At 38.3% G+C, this 15,853-nt stretch overlaps 1 protein-coding gene across 1 annotated transcript in view; it reads right to left on the bottom strand.

Annotated features, from left to right (window-relative positions):
* LOC134819888 (zinc finger protein 271-like) overlaps positions 1-15,853 on the bottom strand; it is a 61,234-nt gene that overhangs the window by 25,668 nt on the left and 19,713 nt on the right. The gene's annotated exons all lie outside the window — the stretch shown is intronic.

Below are 15,853 nucleotides of genomic sequence, written 5' to 3'. Positions count from 1 at the left end.
TAAGACTCAGTGTGGAAGAAACTTTTGCATATCTACATTCTATAGAGTAGGAACACTTGGCTTAGATTAATTTTGAATCTTTCAAGAAACATTTTGTTACCTTAGCATCTGCCAGAAAGTTGCAAAGACACATTCTGGTAGGGGACTTTAATTTAGCTTCGATTTCCTGGCCAGATGGTCAGTCATCTTGCCAGCTACATTCCAGCTTTGTAAATTTCTCACTGATGACCTCGGACATACACAACTTATTAGCTCCCCTACTCACAAGTCAGGCAACACCTTAGATCTTGTGTTCACTAACATTCAGAACCTTATTAAGAATGTTAAAGTTTTAGATCAAAACGAAATGTGATGTCCGACCACTTTTGTATCACATTTGACATTGATGTTAAGACCAAGTATATTAAGCAGCCTAAAAGAAAGATCTTTAATTATAGTAAAGGTAATTTTAGGGGCCTGAATTCTGAGTTATTTAGCATCGATTGGGATAGTATATTTGATGTGTAATGATCCTTATCTTGCCTGGAGTCGATTCAGAGGAGTTCTTGATGCAGCCTGTGACCGATGGGATCCCTAAAAAGACCATTAAGTCCGCAGTTCCAGCCCCCATGGATTGACTCCGAATGTGATCGTCTCCTACGAAATAAGGAGAAATGGTAGAATAAGGCATAAAGGGGAGCAACTCGAGTCTCATAAACAAAAGTTTCGTGCAATTTCGCACAAAATTTAAAAATTTGATGACGAAAGAATGAGACTCAGTGTTGAGGATGACTCCGATGATGGCTCTTATCTCCAAGAAATTCTGGACCTAACTTAAATCTAAATCAAAGTCAACCAGGATCCCTGAAACTGTCAAATATCATAATCGCTTTCGAAACAATCCATCTGATCAAGCTGCTCTTTTTAACGAATATTTTTATGAGCAGTTTTCTCAAGAGAGCGATTTATGGCATTGACATAGATTTTCGTGATGATTGTTTTTCCAGTCTTGTGTTTAGTAAAGAAGATGTTCTGTTGATTCTTAAAAAGTTAAATCCTAACAAGGCCCCCTGGCCCTGATGGGGATTCATGGGAAAGTCCTCAAAAACTGTGCCCAAAGCCTTGCATACCCACTTAGTGTACTATTTAACCTGTTCCTTCTCAAGCGGATGCATACCCCCTGATTGGAAGCTGGCACTTGTAGTACCAGTGCACAAAAAGGGCGATAAGTCTTCGGTTGAGAACTACAGGCCTATCTCGTTAACATCTCTTGTAATGAAAGTCTTTGAAAGGTGCATAAAGACTGCATTATACGCTGCATGTTCTGATCTGTTGGATGACCGACAACACGGTTTTGTTATGAACGTTCATGCACAACCCAAAATGATACCTTTCACGGACAATCTTGCACTTGCACTGAACAACAGGTCCAGGACTGATATAATATATTTTGATTTTGCGAAAGCTTTTGATAGCGTTTCGCATGACCTCATTTTAAAGTAAATTAAAGAATATTTTAATGTCGATGGACTAATGCTTAAATTTATCAAGTCCTATCTTGAGGGGCGACAACAACAAGTAGTGATAGGAGGGCCAAATGTCTTCCTCTCTACCTAGTTCGGTCTGGTGTCCCTCAAGGTTCTATTACTTGGCCCTCTATTGTTTGTAATATTTATTAATGACATGTTCTCCTGTGTCTCTGAAGGCACCAATATCGCCCTTTATGCAGATGACACTAAAATTTGGAGGGAGATTCTCGGTTTACCCTGACCATCACATAATCCAAATGACATCAATAGATTGTATGATTGGTCAGTGAGAAATCGAATGAAGTTCACCCACAAAAGTGCAAAGCCCTCTCTGTGTCCCCTGCAAAGAAACGTGCTGGATAACTTGCCATTCAATACCTTCTTCTATAAACTTTCTGGAAGTGATATTGACTTTGTGCCCTCTCATCAAGATTTAGGAGTCGCAATAAACTCCAGGTTTAATTGGAGGTGCACAATGTAAAGCGCTTGTTTCCAAGCTACCTCCAGACTTGGACTACTTAGAGACATGTCATTTCACTACTGATAAAAGGCAGAAAAGATCGTTCTATTTGGCGTTAATTAGGTCTATATTTGAACATGTTCTGTCATATGGTCCCCTCAATCTGCAACTCAGCTTCAACAGTTGTTGCTATCCAAAAGAGGGCTATTTAAATGGATCAATGGTGAACCCTACTCCAGTTATAATGACGATAAACCTTGCTACAGAGCAAAAGAAGCTAAATATTCTCCCTGTCATGCAGAAGTTTATTTATAACGATCTTATGACCTTCTATAAAATAGTGGAATAGCATAATTCCAGTTTCGCTTCCTACTTATATAGTCCTATGCCGTCCAGAGGGCACCCGATACACTAGGCACAATGCTCAAATAATTGACAGGTCGGATACTTCAACTTACATGAGTACCACTGTGCCCTGCTCGGATGCCTTCCGAAATAGCTTCTTTCATAGATCTATGCTGAAATGGAATAGTCTACCAGTATGTATCCGGCAGTCAGAGCGGATTTCTACTTTTAAGGCCAATCTGATCAAGTACCTCTGGGCTGCCGATACAGTCTGGCCAGACTAGTTTCAGAAATGTGTTTTTGTTGGTTACAATTCTGTCCGTCCATTTTCCTATCTGCTTGTCCTTCTTTTTTTTTCCTATCAGTTGTGACGGAATTGTAATGAACAAAATCCATATATAATTATATATGATATGTTTGATTTCTTGTTATTGTATGTCATTCAAATTTGGTAGACGGCCCCAACGTTAATGTGGCTTTTGCTATGTGTTGGTTCAGCCGAATTAATTATTATGTTTAATCAAGTTTATTTTTCTCGTTAGTTGTCATCCGGCCCAAACAATAAGCAACTTATATTGCAGCACCATTTTTCAATTAGAATATTAAAATATGTCATTGTAATTTTGCATGGCTGAAATGTAACGCTTGATTTGTATATATAATAATTAATTGAATTTTCAAATAAAAAAAAAAAATCGTCAGCCGTCAAAAATTTAGAATTTGTATGTTATAAACTCTACACCTGCTATCAGTCTAACATGTAATTTAGTTTGTTATTGGCTAAATTTTCAACTCGATTAAGCGATGCAGACGGATGAACTAGGCTTCTCCTCCGTCAAAAACACAATGAGAGGGGATTGTGGAAGGACACGAACACTATTCGTTAACTCGTACCCCGGGTACCCCCTAGAACTGTGTCCCATCAGAGAGAGCCCATCACCCGTCAGATCGAAAACAGTGTTTTAGTTTTGATATATGCTGTACCAATTACAATAAATGGTAAGTCAAGGCTGACGTTGGTAGCAAAGTATAAAGTGACACGTCACAACAAAATAACCACTACACACTACACACACTATAACGCTATAACTATTTGTACACAGTACACAGTATAACTAAAATATAAAATATAAACAAGTTACAAGAGACAAAAGAGTTTACAGAAGAGTTTTACATCGGCTCAGCACCGCCAGGACATTGGCTATACACGTGGGTCAATTAGTTTGATTTGGTATGGCTCGACCGGGAAAGTGGTCGAAATTAGTGCTCTTAATGAGTCCATCACTGTCGTCTGAATATTAGAGCGGGAACTTCCAAGTTTCGGCCGACAACGCGCACAGCATGGGCGCGCAATGCTATGCGCGGTCTCATATTACTGTGTCATTCGGCGGTTGCGCTCAGCGTTACTGGGAATGAGTTGTATGTTGTTTACCTAAATTCAAGCATGGTATTCATAGATAAGCTTGTCAGTCAGTAAGTGCTTAAGTGGGAATAACAGGCAAGCTGACGACGATTAACACCATGTTTTATTGAAAGCTTCTACAAGTTAAATCATCGTATCTCTTATATGTTTTTTAACCAACTCCACTCAGGCAAATGAAAATCACTTCATAATCAGAATTCAGTGAAATTTCTGTCACACCACTCAGTTCCATACCGGTTTGAGCTCTTAGAAGTGACTGTTTAAGTAAATTCTTGACAGATCCGCATGTGGAGGTGAAAGTTAAACGGCCAACTTTACGGAATTCGTTCCACAGCCATGCAGATTTATAAATAAATTGATTAGTTGGAGAGGGTGTAATGAACAGATTATCTTTCCTATTTGATATGTTGAATAAGTAGTATAACGAAATTGGTACTCGTGACTTAATGATCTTAAAAAGTTCCATTAAACAACGGTATCGGTACAGGTTCTCTGTAACAAGTAATTCATGTTTGTGAATTAGAGGCTTAGTGACTCTTTAACATAGAATTCAGATCCTAGACGTTGAGAATTAATTGGTCTTGCTCTAGCACATGTCTTGAATTTGTCTACATAAGCTTCATAGTCCTCCAAATAGAATCCTGATACACTTCTTTTGAGTAATAAATAGTGGTTTTAACTGATTATTGGATACCTCCCCAGACAGAAATAGCATAACCTAGGTGTGATTCAAAGAGAGAATGATATATTTGTTTATATAGTGATTCTGGTAAGCATTTCTTAATACGGTAGATACGTCCACAAGCACTTCTTAGTTTCTTGTTGAGGGATGATAATGTGTTTCCAGCTCAATTTATCATCCATGATTACTCCGAGAAACTTTGTCTGACTTACACGTTTAATTATTTTGTTATTAATGGACAAGTTTTGGCTATCTATAATCGGCATCTAATTCGTTATTATTACGTTTAGAGGAGAAAAATACATGTAACAACACTTCTTAAATTAATGGGCATTTTGGTTAACTCCCTTTAAAACTTGTTTCCCGGCCTGTATACTTAAATTACCAATTCATATCTTTTTTTCTGAATCGGCAGCGACAAATATATTTTAACGTCTCCCAAAAAGCCCAAATTTTAAAACCCTTTTTATTTAAAATTTGCATATGTCATTGATGTACAGTAGGAAAAGTAGAGGTCCAAATTAATTTTCCCCGGGGGGGACCCCGAATTAAACCGGGGAAATTCATCAGATTTGGTATCCAAAACTTTTTCCCCCAAAATTTTCCTATTAAACAAAAAACTAGAAAATAAAAATTCAGGCATTTCCTTTTTATGCCATAGTTTTTTTAATTTTGTAGTTATTTTTAACAGTGGTCAAAGGTGTCAAAAGGCTTTTAAAGAGATCGATAAAGACCCCTAGGCATGTTGCTTTTTACAAAAATTTAACCCGTTTATTTTTGTTCACAGATATTTTCACCAGGTGGTGGAGTGTTTTTTTTCAAAAGCCGAAGGGTTTTTTTTCATGTATTCCCCCCTTTGGGAAAGAAGGAAACTTTTAGCCCGCTTAAAATTTTAAATTTTTCTGAATTTTTTTCCCGAATACAGGTAGAGTTGTTTCGGGTCAAATTGTTTTCAAAAAGCGGTTATCTTCTTTTTTTTTAAATGGGGCTGATTCTCCCGTTTTTAATTCATGGAAATGGCCTTCTTGCATGCATTTATTAAAGTTTTCTAGCAAAATAGGGTTTTGGAAATAATTTACACAAATTCTTGACCCCCACAGGGAATATTTTATTCACTTTTTTCCCGTTTTTTGTTTTATGATTTTTTTTAATCTAAATACAGTCACAATCAAAAAGAAAAATACTGGCTTTAACTGATGGGGGGGAAGGAAATTCTTAAAATAAAGGCGGGGTTTTTTTTAAAAGCCCACCAGAGTTGCTTTTTTTTCAAGTTAGCTGAAAATTTGAGGCAAAGTTTTTTATTGAACTCTTTTTGCTTAATAAAACCCCGGGGATTAATCAAAAGCTCGTTTTTTTTCACAAAGGGTTGGGTTTTTAATCCCCACGTCTCTTCTTCCCCCCGAAATTTCATTAATTATCTGCCAAGTTTTCTTACATCCCAGGGGCCATTCTTTTAAATTCTTAACAAAATGATATTTACTTTTTGGGCCGGGGAATTTAAAAAAGGTTTGGGTTTTAATAATTTCCCGGGTTTTTGGCCCTTTTAAAATTTTTTCTTTAAAGGGGTTTACTTTATTTGTACAATTAAAGGACCAGTTAACTGAAAAAAAAAGTTACCCCCTTTTTTTGACGGGTTGTGACAAATTTAGCAAAAAAAGCAACGAGTCAAAATTTCCCCAAAATCTTAACTGCTCTCAAACCGGGTGAAAATAGGGGGGTTTGTTTTTTTTTGGGGCGATGACGTACGAAGTCCCTTGCGCCGCAGGGGAAACCCGGGGTGAACGGGAATTTTACAGGTAGAAAATGGAATTTACATTTTTTTTCCCCGTTTAACTAAAAAGGAAAAATTTTTGGGGTACATGTTGCTTCATAAAGTTTTATAAAACATGGCCATTTTGCACAAATTGCACCTTTTTAAAAACCTTTAGGGCCTTCTTTTCCCCAAAATTTACCAGAATACCCTTTGTTTTGAAATTGATTTTTTGGAAACCCGGGAAAATCATTTTTTTCCCCAAATTTAACTGAAAAAGAAAGACTTTAAGGAAATATGTTTGTTCGAAAGGGCCCAATTTTAAAATTTTCAAATTTGGGCAGTTCTTTTGCCCCTGTCTAAAAAAACTCTATCACTTCCTATCAAAATTTGGGCTCGCACCACGCCCCAAAAGGGTTTTTTGGGTGAATTTCTCGAAAAGTATGGTTTTTGGGCCATGTGTTGCTGATAACTCCTTTTTTAAACCATCTTATGCGGCTTCGTTTAAGCCTATTTTAAAAGGTCTTTTCACCTTCAGAAGCAAGGGGTGGGTTTAAATTAGGGGGGTAAATAGGGGCATGGCCCTCCGGGGTTTTTCCACTTTTAAAAAAAAAATTTCTCCAAACGAAAATCTTTTTTTTAAAACACCTTGGGGAAGGGGGTCTGTGAAAACCGTTTTCGTTAGTATCTAAACATTTGCGGGTTCATTTCCCTAAATGCCAAAAATGAGGGAAACCTGCACAACTTTAGGTTAATTTTTAGAAAAACTCATAATTTCATTATCTAAAAATTAAAGCGGGTTAGTGCCCCATAAATAAAACCTGTGGCGACAATTTTTTTACGTAAATGTCGTTTAACTTTAACCTTTCTAACAATATCGTGGGGCCGAAATAGGGGCCAAAAAATTTTTTTGGGTCTTTGGAAGTTTTATTTGTTCAGGGGTGAACTTGGTTTTTAAAAACTTACCATTTTTTTTTTTATGTTATGCACCTAAAATACGGGCAGAGTTTAAAAGGGCCCCCTTTTTTCTGATGCCCTTTCCCAAAGGGAAAAATAAAAACGATTTTTAAATTTCATTTAAGGGGGTTGTTCGGGCTTTTGCAAGTTGCCCTAATGATATTGGAAATCCATTTTCTCGGTGACTCTCAAAAAGGGCAAAAAGGGCATTGGGCCCCGTTTTAAAATTAGCGGTAAAATTTTAAATCAAGGACTACTGAAAACTAAATTTTGGGCAGTAACCGGACCTCATTATGGAATGAAACCCCCAAAACATATGCAAAACCAAATCGAGGTCCTTTTAAATTCAAAGCGGGTTTTAAACAAATTTTCGGGGAAGCCCCATTTCCGGACGGACCCCAGCTCCGGGGTATGCACCTCGGAAGGAAACTCCTTGCTGGATTGGAGTGGTAAATAAAACATTTTCTACACTTTTCCGGGGGGGGGGACTTTTTTCGTTGGCCCGATAAGGATTTATAAAGGGCCCTAAAAAAGAAACCCCAAAGTAACAAATTTAAGTAATTTTCCGTTGTTTAATGAAATTTGGATAACAACTAGGAAACCGCAAGTCAATTTTCAAAACACACCGCACACCAAAACACTCGAACCCCAAATCTGTTTTACAAATTTGGTAGACCGGGTATTTTGGGGGGGAAATTTCTGTTCCCAGGGCACTGTTTTTTTTTAAGCTACTTCAAACCTGAGGGTTTTCCGAGGAAAAGGGCCCGGGTAAAGTAAAAGATTTTTGTCTCCTGTACTGGCTGACACTTTTGGTTTAAAATTTTAAGAAATTTCGCTATGGCTAAAACTCTATAAATAAATTTGCTCTCGGAATTGAACAAAATCCTACTTATCTATAGGTTCTTTTTTTCTCCTATTATCTACCCCCTACTTATCTTTGGGTTTTTTTTCTAAATTCGTTAGATTTTTCATGGACGGGAAAAAAATTTAATTTCGGTACAGCCCTCCCTGCTGGCTGCTTGTGTAATTAAGAAAAAGAAAACAATCCGAAATTATCCATTACTTTAAAACTGAATGGGCAAAAACTTTTTTTCCCGGACTTTCCAAACCGGGCCCCCTGTTAAAGAAGCTATTTAAATTTTTTAAAATCATGGTTGACGGGTCATCCAATCATTTTTCCTTTTTTAGGTTTTTTTGCCAAAACTTTAAGGATTTGGGGAACAAGGGTAATAGTCATAATTCAAAAATTTTGAGTGAGTTACATGTTTTTTTAATGACAACGAAAAAAGTTTGGGAAAAAACGTTTCGCAATGCCACGCCACTGAGGGATTCGTAACGTCACGAGGGCCCAAAAGCTTTTTATTGCAAAAAACACGCTTTCACTTTACGCTGGGGAGGGGTTGGGTTTCTTTCGGCGATACGATTTTTTTAAACCAGTTTGTCAAAGTGATTTAAATTTTGGGAAAAAATTGGGGGACTAAAAATTTTTTTCATTTAAAGGGGGTTTCCTTTTAAAACAAAGGGAAAGGGACAGGTCTGCAGGGTTTGGGTTTTAAAGGGCGTTGGGGGCATTTCTTTTTTAACTTTTTTTTTCCCCAACAGGTCATAAAAGCTCATGTTTTCAAATTTATAGAGGAAATTTAAAGGCCAGATGAAACCCAATGGATTATTCTTGGGGCATTCTTTTTTAAACACTTGGGTTTTTGGTTTAAATTTTACATCCACTGCTAGTTGATTTTAAAATTACATTTAAAAAAATTACTGAAGTCCTCTGGTGGATCACTATTTTAATTCTTTTGGCTAGTTTTTTCCAAAAATTTTTGTCCACATTTTTTGGGACAGTTTCTTTAAGTACTAAATAGTTTTTTTTCATGAACCTCAGAAAACGGGCTGGGGGTTAGTTGAATATATGGAAAAACAGCATGATGGTGATGTTTAAAAGTGTACATTTTTTCCGAGCAAAGGGAGTTTTCTTTTGTTGTTGGGAGTTTTTTTTCAATAACGATTTTTAAACATCCGGGTTTTAAAGAGGGCGTGGAAGTAGAAAAAAGGGGTGAAAAACCCTAGACCTAAATAAGGTTTTCAAAGTCAAAAAACAAGTTTACTGTTTTATCAGGGGAATTTAATTTTTAAAGATAACCTAGTATTTTAAGTTTCTTTTTTGGGCATGATTCAATCATTTTTCAAAAGTTTTTTTAGTGCCTCTGAGGGGGCCCCATTTGGAGGACGGTACAGTACCCCCCTACTTTTTCAGGTTCATAATTTTGTTTAAATTAGTAAAAAATGGGGGTTTCAAGTTTTTTGGGTTTTACCCATGATAATTCTTCTTTTTAAAACTCCATTAAGTTCGTCCTTTAAGTAAAAATGTACTCCACTTCCCTTCGCTTTATTGAATGTTTTTTCCTGATTAGAAAAAATTTGTACCCCTCAAGAGGGTAAACAGTGTTTTCCCTCTTTTTTCCAATATTTTTTTCCCGGGAAAGGCCAATTTTAATTTTTAAAAAATTTTTCGGCTAATGGGTTTTAATTTCCCAAATGCAAAAGGTTTCAAAATTTTTTTTTTGGGCCATCTAGGTTCGGGAAAAAACCCAGGGAGCAGTTGCTTGCAAAACAAGGTTTGATATTTTGTGTTAAATTTCCTTAATTGTAAGGATTTTACTTTTTTCCCCAAAGCTTTTGGAACTTTTTGGGTTTACATGGGTCCGGGTTTTTTAAACTTCGGGAAATCGGTCTTTTATTTTAAAAAAGGTTTTGTATTTTTTAAAATAGGAATGTTTACACTCGTTGCAGTAAAAGTTTTCTTTGGGATAATTTGGCGTTTTGGGAAAGGGTTTAAAACTTTTCATGGAGAACTATTGCATTTAAAAACATTCAAAGGGGTGGGAAAGCCCTAATCCAATATTCTTCAACGGATTTTCAAATTTCCTTTTGAACACGTTTAAACCCCTTTCCTGTTAAAACCTTTTTCCGTCCCCTCCCCCGGGGCGTGCAGGGGGGGTCATACCACGTTGCTGTATAGCCCCATTAATTTTGGGCCGATGTTTTTCTTCTGTCTTCCCCCTTTTAAAACCAATAAATACAGTTTGTTTAATGGGTAAAACCCAGAAGGACCTTGCCCCAAAACTTGTTGGGGATGAAGTGATCAAGCGACCATGTCTGAAAAATTTGTTTCGCCCGGGGTTCGTCCGCAAGCCATAGTTGAAGGCAAATTTTTCCCGAAACCCTTAACACATACGACATCCTTACTTGTGGGGACGGTCAAAAATAAATTCATCTATTAAATCATTAACTTTTACATTCAGCTCTAAGTTCCAAAAAGGTTGGGGGGAGTTTAAAAAACAAAAAAGCTCTAGTGTTTGGGGTTTAAGATTTTTAAATTTTTTTTAAAATTTTCCCGGGTTTGATTTTTTTTTTATAAAAAATCAGCAACACATTTCACAATTTAATATCGGTTTCTCCACGTTAAATTGTTTCCCCACGGGGGGCACCAAAATTGGCAAAACCCCTGCAGGACACGGGGGTTTGATATCTTAAATTTCGGGGAGCCCGGGAAACTTTTGAGGGCTTTGGAATCCCCAAAAGGTGCCCCTCTTTTCGACCCAAAACGCAAAAAAGCCTGTGTTTGTTTTCACCCATGAAAGGCTTGTGCAATTTTTATTTGTCCACAAACAGAAACGAAAGGTCAGCGAATACCGAAACCATCTGTTTTTTGGGGGCCACGCCCCAATCATATGGCTGTAAAAATTTTTTTGGGTTTTTACGGCTTTATTATGTTTTAAAGGGGGGCGCTTGGGCATTCAAGAGAGGATTCAGTTCTAAGTCCATTCATTGGGCTTTATGTTGCAGTTTGGCCCGAGAGACAAGGGGTTTAATTAAAAAAGATTTGGTTGGAATGGTCACCCGGTCTGAATGGTTAAGGGGGGTGGAAATTCAAAAGCCCTTTATATTGTTGGGTTTAACTGGAATTTATAAACCCGGGGCCCTCAGGGGGGGCTGATCCGGGTAGCTTTTTTGTTAAAAAGTTTTATTTTTTTTCTTTATTCATTCATCAAATAAAGGGTTTGTTCCTCAGGAATTTTTGGGGGCACATTTTCTGAAGATTTAATCCCTTGTAGGGGGTTAGGGGGGGCCAAAAAGAAGGACGGGGTGAACCCTTTTCCCTTTTTGAAAGAAAATGACTGAAGAAAGGCAATAATTTTTTCAGGGTTAGTAGCCAGAATTTAAAAAATGGCCCGGTTTTTAGTTTTCTTTGGCCCCCTGATCAGGGGGTAAATTAGGGGTTTGGTTGTTCAGGTTTTTGGGGGGTCTGCACTGGGGGGAGGGGGGGAAATGGGTTTCAGGTGGGGCTTTTGATTGAGGGGATGCTTAGAACCTTTAATTTTTACTGCCCTTTAAATTTTAAGTTGGGGGAATTTCCTTTTTTCAAATTCTATTTTAACTCTTCAAGTACTCAAAGAGTGGCAAATGCAAGCAGGGGTTTCAAAATTTCTGCATTTTTAAAGCGATTGAAGCTGTGCAAAATTGCTGGGTTTTAGCTGCTCCCATGCTGTTTTGGGTAGAGGGTCTGTGGCAGCGCTTTGGGTATTTAGGGCAGTGCTGCTTTAACTTTTTCCCCTTTGAGCCTGTGGGACTTTAACCCGTCTTCTTTTTAAACAGGAAAATTTTTAGAGGAAAAATCAAAATCTGAAAACGTTCCCAAATTGCTGTTGAGAATGGCTAAATTTTCTCGCAGAGTTTCTCATGTCTACCGAGGCAAAAACAAAGCTGAATTAGGGCCCATATTTTTTAAGATTAACTGCAGCAGCTTTAGGCCCTTTAAATTCATTTTTAGCCCTGTTAAGCTTTTTTGTTTTGCAGGGGGAACATGTGTTGATTCTTATTTTCCCGGGAGTGCCCTTTCGGGGGGAACAAGCAAAAGGGGCATAGGGATCCCAACCAAAGGCGTTGATGGCCTGCCTTGAGATCCCCCGCATACTAAGGGGCAATCAACATGCCCGTGCTTACAACCGAAAGTCGATCAAAAAAGCTTTGCCGCCAGAAAACGCCGTTTCACCGGGCCTTATCAAGGGGCCCAGTGTTTTGTTGGGAGCCCCTTTTAGCTTCTCTGTCCACCTTAAAAAAGGGCGAGCTTTGTATCGCTTTTTTTGACTTAGCTTTAAAAGTTTTACGCGTACGCGTACTTTAAAAATAACTTTACTGAATTGTTTTTAAAACTTAATACATTTTAAGTCGGGCGTTTGTTTTTTAATTAGCCACCCAAAATGTTCAAATTGTTAAGAGGGTAATGGGCACAACGCTAGTAATGCTTCTTTTTGCCCGCTGGGGCTACAAATGAACTTTTGGGGGAGTTTTCCCCCAAGTTTTTCCCTTTAAAAACACTACATCATACATAAGAGATGTCACATTTATTTTTACAAAATAAGTTCAAAAAATTTCTGGGTTTTTATATCCCCCCGAGATAGAATTTTTTTTGTTTTTGAAAAATTATAAAAAAAGCGCCCAAAAGAAAAGCTTGTAATCAGGGGTGGTTTAAAGGATATAGTTTGGGAAATTTGGCTTTATATCCCTTTTCTTGTACTCCCAAAAACTTGTAAATTTTCCAGCACCCGTGTATGTGTACCTTCACATCCATTGAGGCTTTTCAGCGTGAACCACTTTTTTTGGGTACGCTGGCGCATCAAATAATTTTACTTGCCCAAACCCCAGCTAAAGGGGGGCCCAAAAACCAAAAGACAATTTTAAATTAAAAAAAACTTTCATGGGGTATCAAACACTGAATTTTTGCTAAAATCGCATTTGACGAATATGGTCAAACCCTTCATCATCCTCAAGGACCAAAGTACAATGTCCCGTATGTCCGGGAACTTGACGCTCAAAAGTCCCCAATCATGGCCGCCAGGATCAGTTGCTCAGTGTCTCTGCGCTCCTCTCTTGGACCCCAAAAGGTTGGACAAGATCCTAGTGTTCATCTGATGGAGACAATCACCGTCACCAACGGGACGGAGAGCTCCAATCCTGGGAGAAGATGGATGAGGTACATCAGGATAGCTAAACTCATGGTTACGTGGTTCTAAATCTCAAGATTTGATGAGATTGGAGATGGTACTAGGAGTAGTAGTGTTGGCTGGTGCGTCAGGGAGCAGGCAGTGATCCTACTGGAGCGAGGGAATACATTCCTATCAGAGTTGCTGACGGTTACGAGAATGCCTGCACAGATTGTTTTTGAGCACATGAATACCAGTACGACACATTCATAGTAGATAAAGATAACAAGGAGCCACTTGTCAAGACCGCCATGACCACACTCCGGATCTCAAGATTTTGTGAACAGATGTGGAAGGAAGTTCGCTGAGATGGCTGTTGATGCTTTTCCTCTCTGTGCAAGATCTGGAGAGAAAAGACGTGTCATTGACTTGATTAAGATCGAATGTAAGACTGGCCGGTTAAGTTGGAGGATTTCTCAGTTGGTTTTAAAGGAGTTCAATTTATTGACAAGACCATGAGTCCACAGCCAGATGCCAAAGGAGTTGAACGATGGTCAAGAGGCTATTCCTAACCTGTGCCTTCGGAGGCCCCAAAGCCCAAAACCAAGCACAAACCTGACGTAGGCTCAGTAGAAGTTACAACAAACTTCACGCGTACGAAAAGGAGCAGTGATTGACATGATTATAGATAGATTAAAGATAGCGGAGCTAACTTGCTATCTGCCAGTGGGGATTTGATGACGAAGCAAACCATCTGTGTTCTACAGAACGAGCTACCGCTAGTAGTTGGGTGGGAGCGTCCTGAGATAGAACTCATTGCTATTGCAACCGGCGGAGTATTGTACCAAGACTTTCAGTGAGCGGACACTGATAAAAACTGGGGCTATGCTGGATAAGTAAGAGAGATCGATTTCGGAATACCAAGACAGAATGATGGTGATAGAAGATTGCAAGAACACCCGAGCAGTTACCCTCTTCCTCAGATGGTCCAACACCATGTAGTCCAGGAAGCTAAGGTAGTTATTTGGGTTGCTCATGTTGTGTAATCAGAAATCTGGTGCGTCGTGATAAACCGTATCGTATATGGAGGTACTGGTTCCAATGAAATTTCCTGTGCTATTGCTGTCAGTGCTGCCGCGACAAGGTTCCCAGTATTGAGCAATACGCTATGAGAGCGTTGTGCGATGCTCTGAATCACGTTCCCATGGCCCTGCAGAGAACTCAGGATTAGCTCCTTTCGATACACTCGCTGAAAGTAAAATTCTCGACAGATCAAAGAAGATAATCTCGTCTTGGTATCGACTGCATGGACGCCGGAGAGAATGACATGAAGGTGCAGCATGTCATTGTAGACTCTGATCGGTATGATAGCATTCAGATAAATGTTAGGACACAAGGCTTGTAAGAATGATTCTCAAGATCGACGGATGTACGGAGTCCCTGGAGAGGGAGAATAAGAGTGGCCTGCTTTTTTAACAAGGACTCGTTGAGATTTACTTGCAGGTTTGTGTATATATTTATATCGTTTATTATTTTGATAATATTTTTTATTTAATTTGCCTATCTTCATTTGTGTCTATGAATTCGTGTTCATTAGCATTGGACATCATGAATTCGATCTCAAGCTGCCTGTGTAACTAGAAAACTTCTGAAGACATAGTAACGAACTGCATGATTGGTCGGCGCGCAGCGAACGACCGAGCGACTTTTGCTTGTCGCAACACCGTTGATCGGTGCTTTTTACGTTATTACGCGCTTTTGCGCGCGTCTTTTGCTAGAAGTTTCTTATTTCCAATGCACGAGAATCCATATTCATATGTTGTCGAGGTCTGTTTTGACGAAACGGCTCGAAAAGTAAAGTGTAGATAGTTTGAATTGGTTCTATAAATCTTATTGTGATATGTGACAGAAAATGATCTATAAGCGTGGTTTAAACCCTAAATGTTATTCCACGAAAATGGCAACTGATTTTCATGAATCATGATCACATGGCGATGAACGAAAACTGACCAGACTGGAAGGTTGATCTTGGAAAAATCAGCAGACATAACACCCGTCTATTTCGTACCTACGACATACCTTAACCTTTATTTGACGACTGATTTAAACGGTGTTGCTCATCCCCGCCAGCTTAAACATGCGGTATTAAACTAGCTTCTAGAAAAAACAGTGACCGATCAGAATACAGGAATTGTCGGCAGTATCTACATTTACCTTTCTTGTTTCAACAGCCTAGTAAGTACCCACATTCTAAATGTCGTCGTTTTGTTTAATCTTTGCGAAGTTAATTTAATTTTGTTTACATTCCAAATAATGTGATTACTAAGTAACTTTTCAGTCAGTCACACAAGCTTAGAAACATGGCTGTGCAAAAGTAAAGAAACCACCAAACACGGATCAACACAAATTCGTTAATCACTTCGAGTTTGAAATCGATTATACTGATTTTATACTGTGTAATATATATACTTATATTAGGAAGAAACAGAATCGGCTAAAACGCGATGTTGATAAACTTGGGTTAAATTCTAAATATTGTGAACGCTGTCGTGCTGAGCCTCGTGACCAGCGATTTATTATAAGAAATGATTAACGGAATTTTTCCTTAACTGGTTTTTCAAGGCAGCAGAGCATAAAACTAGCAATATAAAACTTGTAACATTACTTGAAGATTTTTGACTATAAATTTCCACGTCATCGTGTTTTTACTAGGATTATTTGGGCTTATTATACATTTTCCGATT

The sequence above is a fragment of the Bolinopsis microptera genome, chromosome 8 (assembly GCF_026151205.1).
Source record: "Bolinopsis microptera isolate Bmic1 chromosome 8, MBARI_Bmic_1.0, whole genome shotgun sequence".
Lineage (NCBI taxonomy): Eukaryota > Metazoa > Ctenophora > Tentaculata > Lobata > Bolinopsidae > Bolinopsis > Bolinopsis microptera.
Note: the sequence above shows the minus strand (reverse complement) of the source record. Positions and strands in the feature narration are given on the sequence as shown.